The sequence below is a fragment of the Camelus bactrianus genome, chromosome 20 (genome assembly GCF_048773025.1).
Source record: "Camelus bactrianus isolate YW-2024 breed Bactrian camel chromosome 20, ASM4877302v1, whole genome shotgun sequence".
NCBI classification, from domain to species: domain Eukaryota; kingdom Metazoa; phylum Chordata; class Mammalia; order Artiodactyla; family Camelidae; genus Camelus; species Camelus bactrianus.
Window position 1 is genome coordinate 162,852 of NC_133558.1, and position 6,273 is coordinate 169,124.

The window sequence follows — 6,273 nt, forward strand, 5'->3', positions numbered from 1 at the left end:
CCAGAGGCCAGGTGCATCTCAGGGGGCCTGCAGCGGTGGCTGCCTCTCTCCTGCCTCAATACTCACGGTCGCGCAGCACAGGGGCCTGGGCTCTGCCCTGCCGCGCCCTTCCCGAATCGCCCGCCCGCCGGGAGCTCGGCGGTGCCGGTCCTGATGCACAGGTCAGGGCAGAGGTGACCAGGCGGCCTGGCTGCGGTGTGCTTTGATCCCAGTTCTCTGGAATACCTTGGGGAAGTCCCCGAGGAGGCAGCCCACTCATGTGGGGAACTTCTCCGGACCGGCGTGGAAGAAACCCCCTAGAGGGGTGAGCAGAGCTGGACGGTGCCCCCCGGGAGCTCGGTGCTGCTGCCACAGCCCACCTCACGGCTGCCCGGGTGTCGCCGTGTGGCCTAGGAAGGCCCTTCTGCCCCCGGCTAGGTGACAAGACGGTCAGCCTCAGGAAGGTCAGCCTCAGGAAGGTCAGCCGTCACTGAGCACTCAGAGTGTGACATTTCCTTGAAACCACATCCTTTCGACAACTCATGGGATAAGTTTTACTGTTATCCCCAGTTTCCAGACAAAGAAGCCAAATTCTTGAGAACTTGAGTGTTGCCTGGTCTCAGGCCGGAAAGTGGCCGATGAGGCCTGGAGTCCAGGCAGCCTGGCCCAGCCGCACCAGGCCACCGCTCCCTTCAAAATGCCAGCACGCCTGGAGGGGCCATGCTGGGGCTCTCTCCTGAAGGTCAGGGGCCTCGTGGGGAGGCCAGGGAGGAACACAGGCTGGCACGAGGAAAAGCTGTTTCTTCTTTCCGCCGGAGCCCCGAGCGTGGCCCCTGTGCCTGCCTTCTGCCTCCACTGGCGGGCCTGACTTAGCCTGGAGAGGTGGACAGGGTCCCAGGGCTCTGGAGGCCTCTGCAGGAACACAGAATTGGCCCTGCCCGGGGGGCTTGGAACCCGCACCCTAAGCGGTGGGGCTCTGCCCTTGATGCCCCGTGGATGAATGCATTGAGGAGATCCAGTGGGGTTTTTGCAAGAAGCTCAGGGATTTGCTGTCGTTCAGCTCAGATCACTCAATGGAGACCCTCATCGAAGACAGAGGTGAGGGAGGCAAAGTGGACATTGGAGCAGAGGCGGTGACCTCCTTGCGACCCCTGGGGCTGACGGCAGGTCGGGGAGACAGGGTTACAGAGAGAGCCTGCTGAGGACTGGGGTGCAGGGCCCAGCCGGATTTGGGCAGGGCGGGAGGCCACATCAGGGAGGAGTTCCCACTCTGTGTCCTGTCCTGTCCACCCAAACCGATGCAAAGCTGGCCAGCGGGGAGTTCTGCACACTGTGGGCTGTGGGGGGCACAGCAGCGTGACTCCCTCCTACAGGTAGCCCTGACCCTCAGCACTGGGGGGCGGACACACAGTGATAGGATGGAGGAAGTGCCACCGCTTCCAAGAAGCAGCTGGCTGTCGGCGCCAGTGCCGCAGCCGGTCTGAGAGGCAGCCTGGGTTCTCCTACACACTCTGCGCCAAAAGCAGGCCATCAGGAGCTTGGCCTGTGACTCACTGCTTTCATCTTTAAAAAGCAACCTAGAAGCATCCACGCCTGCCCGTGTGCCCCTGATCTGTACTTTCCCGTGGCCTCTCCAGAGAAAAGACACCCTCCAAGGGACGGCCGTCGGGGTCAGGCAGCATCTGACTTCTGCTGTGAACCATGCCCGTCCGTGAAGGGGAGGAGAGCTCGCACCTGTCACCCCACGGTCCCCAGGGCTGCCCAGAGGGAGCGGAGGAGTTAGCCTTGGCAGCCCTGTCTTCAGAGACTGTTGAATTGAGGGGAGAAGGCAGTCAATCTGGAGTGTTCTGTGCCCAGATGCTGCACATGGAAGCACCAGCACAGGCCAAGAAGACCACTGCCTGGTGGAGAGTGTGCTGGGGGTGGGGCCGAGGTGGGAGCTTGCGGCACGTTGGCGGTGGGGCGGGGGGCGGAGGTGCAGGCAGGACGGGTGCACTCGTTAGGAGGGAAGTGCAGCGGCAGCCAAGGGCGGGCCTGGCGATGACAGGCCATGCAGGTTGGGCTACAGGCAGGAGGCAGAGTTGGGGGGACAGGCATCCCAGCCCAGGTGGACAGCCCACAGGAGCCCCCAAAGACAACCTGCCAAGCGAGGTGCCTGACAACGTGTTTCATTGTCACCTTGAAGAATTGGCAGGTGGTGCCGGTTCGAGTTCTCAGAGGCAGAAACAGTCAGGGCGTGAAGGTTATTGGTGGTCACACCTGTGAGCGAGGGGAAGCAGGCTCACAGGGCAGAGGGACTACCTGCTCCCAGCCACAGGGCCCTGGGGGGCGGCTGGGCGCCCCAGAAGTGTGGCCAGTGGTACTCACCGCGCTCACGGGATCTGCAGGGTGACCAGGTGCTGAAGTGCGACCCTGCAGAGGTGCTTCTGCACAAACATGCCACCTGCAGGACGAGCCCCCCAGTGCTGGGGCTTCCGGGCGCTGGGTCACTGGGTGCCCCTCAAGACCTGACATACCCCTTCCCCCGGGTGCAGCCCCAGGACATGGGGGAGGCCTGTTCTCCTCACAGGGGTCCGCCGTTCCCTGTGCGGGAGATGTGGAGACACACTGGCCACAGAGCATTTATTAAAGATTATTTTCAGTGATACACAACTGAAAGTCGGTCTGCTTTTTACCACCACCAAGAGCCAGCCGCCCTGAACCGTTCCAATGTTGAAATACACCGCACCCAAATTCTTCTGTAGGTCTAAGTTCTAGGTCTGTATGAGTCTAAGGCTGTGCCTGCTGTAGAGTTTTGATAAATAACACCAGCTTCATACGTGCAGGGTTTTATTACACAGCCTTTAGTTAGCAGTGCATCCTCCACGGACGCGAATGTGGAGAACTCCCGGTTATCAGCAGCGCTGGCGGGAGGGGATCCGCCCTCTTTGTTCTGTCTTCTTCTTCTTCCAAGTTCCGAAGATTTGCCGCACAAGCCCCGTGGGGAAGTTTGGCCTCCAGCCTGTAGAGTAGATTCAGAATAGCCAAGGAGGGGACCGCCAGCGACTTCAGCCTGGCTCCTGCGTGACCACGTGCGGCCACTTGAACGTTTACTTGCCTTGACGAGTTGTTGGCTGCACAGACGTTTGAGAGCCACCAGAATTGGTCCCAAAGAAGCACAGACATGCTCTTTGTGGAATCTGAAGAGAAATGGGGTTTCTATGAACCTCTCCCAATCTTACCCTTCTGTTTAATAGTTTTCCTATTTGTATGTATGTTGCTTAACATGAAAGGAAATTTTCAAAATTAAAGCCAAATTGGTCTATGATCAATGATGAATGAAGGTAGACTGGCAAGTCTGACATAAAGAGAAGTTCAGTTTTCTAGTCGGCTGTGAAAAAGAATGAAGTCACGCCATTTGCAGCACCATGGATGGACCTGGAGATCGTCATTCTACGTGAAGTCAGCCAGAAAGAGAAAGAAAAATGCCACATGATATCACTCATATGTGGAATCTAAAAAAAGAAAACAGAAGACACTAATGAACTTACTTACAAAACAGAAACAAACTCTCAGACAGAGAGAGCAGTCTTACGGTGACCAGAGAGGGAAGAGGAGTGGGCAGGGATAAACTGGGAGTTTGAGGTTTGCAGACACTAACTACTACACATAAAGTAGATAAACAACAAGCTTCTTCATACAGCACAGGGAGCTACGTTCAATGTCTTGTAGTGACCTATAATGAAAAAACATGAAAACGAGTTTATATGTGTGACTGAAACATTATGCTGTAACCAGAAATTGATATAACACTGTAAACTGACTATACTTAAACAAAAAAAGAGAAGTTCAGTTTTGACAAAATCACTGACAAATTTGCAGAAATTATGCATTAGTGTGACAGACCAACATAGAGGCATATTTTTTCAAATACACTTTATTGCAGTTTGAAAGTATTCGTCCATGGCTTTTTCCTTTTTTTTTTTTTTACCATGATATTATTTTGTTTTTGTTCTTATTTATTTATTGGCATGTCAATAAATGTAAAATACAAAAAAAATCCACTTTCACAGCATTGTTTCTTTTCTCCTTCATTCCAGAGGACTCTGGTGTCACACATGCCATGTGCGACCGGTGCTCACAGGTCCTTAGGAAATGCCGCGGCCCTGAGGCCTGCTGGTCTCCCTGTGGCCTGTCCCTCAGTGCCTGCCGCCATTCTGATTTGGTTTTTATCTCATTTACTGACTCCTGAGACTTGGCCAATTATTTCCATTTCATTTTCTCTATAGAGACACAATTTAAAAGTCAACTGACTTTTCACACGTTCGTTTCATTTTTTTCTGGTCCTTTCTTCAAAGATAATTGAAGATTGCTGTGGTCATTTTTGAGACCCCTGGATGGGAGAGCTGCTTTGTTTCCTGGCATCTTTGCCTGCTCCTGTGTGAGACCCTTCCGGTAAGAGGCTTGTGTAGGAAAACCTACATCTCACTGGAGGTAAACGGAGGCTGAAGCATCCCCTTTCTCCTTGTCACAGAATTCCCATCAGCATGTCTTTAAACTGCCATCTCTCCTAGTGCCTTTCAGAGACTCAGATTTATAAAAATTCTGTGAACATACCTCCTCCATTGCCAAACTCACAATGCACCTGTTTGGTGATGGGACCTAATTTAGATGTTTGTGAGGTTTGTGAAGTGACTCCCAGTCATAAAGCACACCCTTCTTCTGTGCCAAAGATTGCCAAGTGTCTTTATTCCTTTTTAAAAATTACAGTTGATTTACTAAAACATGTTAATTTCAAGTGTACAGCAAAGTGGCTCAGCTTTATATATGTACTTCTTCAGATTGTTTTCCCCTGTAGGTTATCACCAGACATTGAACACAGTTCCCTGTGCCGTCCAGTGGGCCCTTGTTACCTACCAAGCACATTTCCAACACAGGGACCCGCCGGCCCGGGACCCCAGCTTCTCAGGGCCGGCGCGGCGCACAGCAGGTGCAGAGCCGCGTCTGTCATGAGCCCCCTCCTGCTGCACCTCTTGTCAGAGCCCCCAGGGCCTCGCCTTCCTTGGGCTGTGGCTGCACCCCCCCGGCCAGCACGCGCACTGCAGGCCCCCCAGGCCCCGGGTCCCCCACCCCAGCTGGCCCCCCAGAAGCCCGGGCTCCCCCCGAGCGTGTGTTGTGCGAGCCGCGTCCTGGCCGTCTCTTCACGCCCGGGCTCAGTGAGAGGGTGAGCCGAGCCACTCGGCGATGCGCGCAGAAGCCCCTCGGCCCACTGAGTCCTTCACACCCTCTCACCCGACTTTCAGAAGTGTGCCAGGACCCTGTCTGCCCCCAGCCGGCCAGTCCCTTGGGGTTGTGGGGTCTGGGCGTGCTGTGGGCCAGGCGGGCGGGGCTCAGCCCGAGGGGCTGCCAGTCTTCCCTGTGCTGACGTCGCTTGTCTCTGAGCCTTTCTTTAAAAACTAAATTAACAAAAGTCAAGTGTTTTGGGAATTGAACCAGCCTCTGAAACTCTCTTTTCAAAAGGCCTCACCACTAGCATCCTAATCTTGTTTTATTTTGCTTCTTAAGATTAAAAAAATGCTGACACCTTTCTTTCCTTTTTCTGTATTTAAGTCAATCAGTTGAAACCATTGGTGGCCCTGCTGTGCACACAGCTGTGGGCCAGGCCCCTGCCCATCGGAGCCCACGTGTCCGCTTCCAGGGTCTCTCCTGAACGTCACTTTTGCAGCCCCAGCCAGAGCACATCCGCACTTCCTGGCGTCAGCGGCCTTCTCGTGGCTTGGATTTTGAACTATCGTCTCTCTCTTATAGTACCGTTGACCTTGTTTTTGTCACCTTTCACTTAAGCCCATGCGCTTACTATCTAATAGCCTTGTTCTGTTTCCTGGATTTCTTCATTCGCTGCCTTTCTCACAATTTACATTCATTTCTCAGAACAGTTTGATGCAGATTGTTTGCTGTGAAGCTAGCTCTGGACAAAGTTCATGGTCCTGGTTGAAACGGTTGCTTAAAGCAGCTTTTCTTTCAGAGACACGGCTTCTGAGCTGGAATCCCACACCTCTCTGGAGAGACACCAGCAGGCATCAGGCACTGTGAGCAGGTGTGCGGACGGCGAGTCCCCCACGCGGACTCCCCGTCGGGTCTGCAGTGCCTGGGGTGTGTCGCGGGCACAGGGTCCGGGCATTCACATGTCCGTTCTGTTTTACCACAGCTTTTCTTCAAGTTTCTTGGGGAAAAGGCTAGACTTCCTCGATTTTCTATCCAACAGTTTCTTCCTAGGATTATGGAAATTTGTTTCCCCCTAAATGAAAGAAGTCT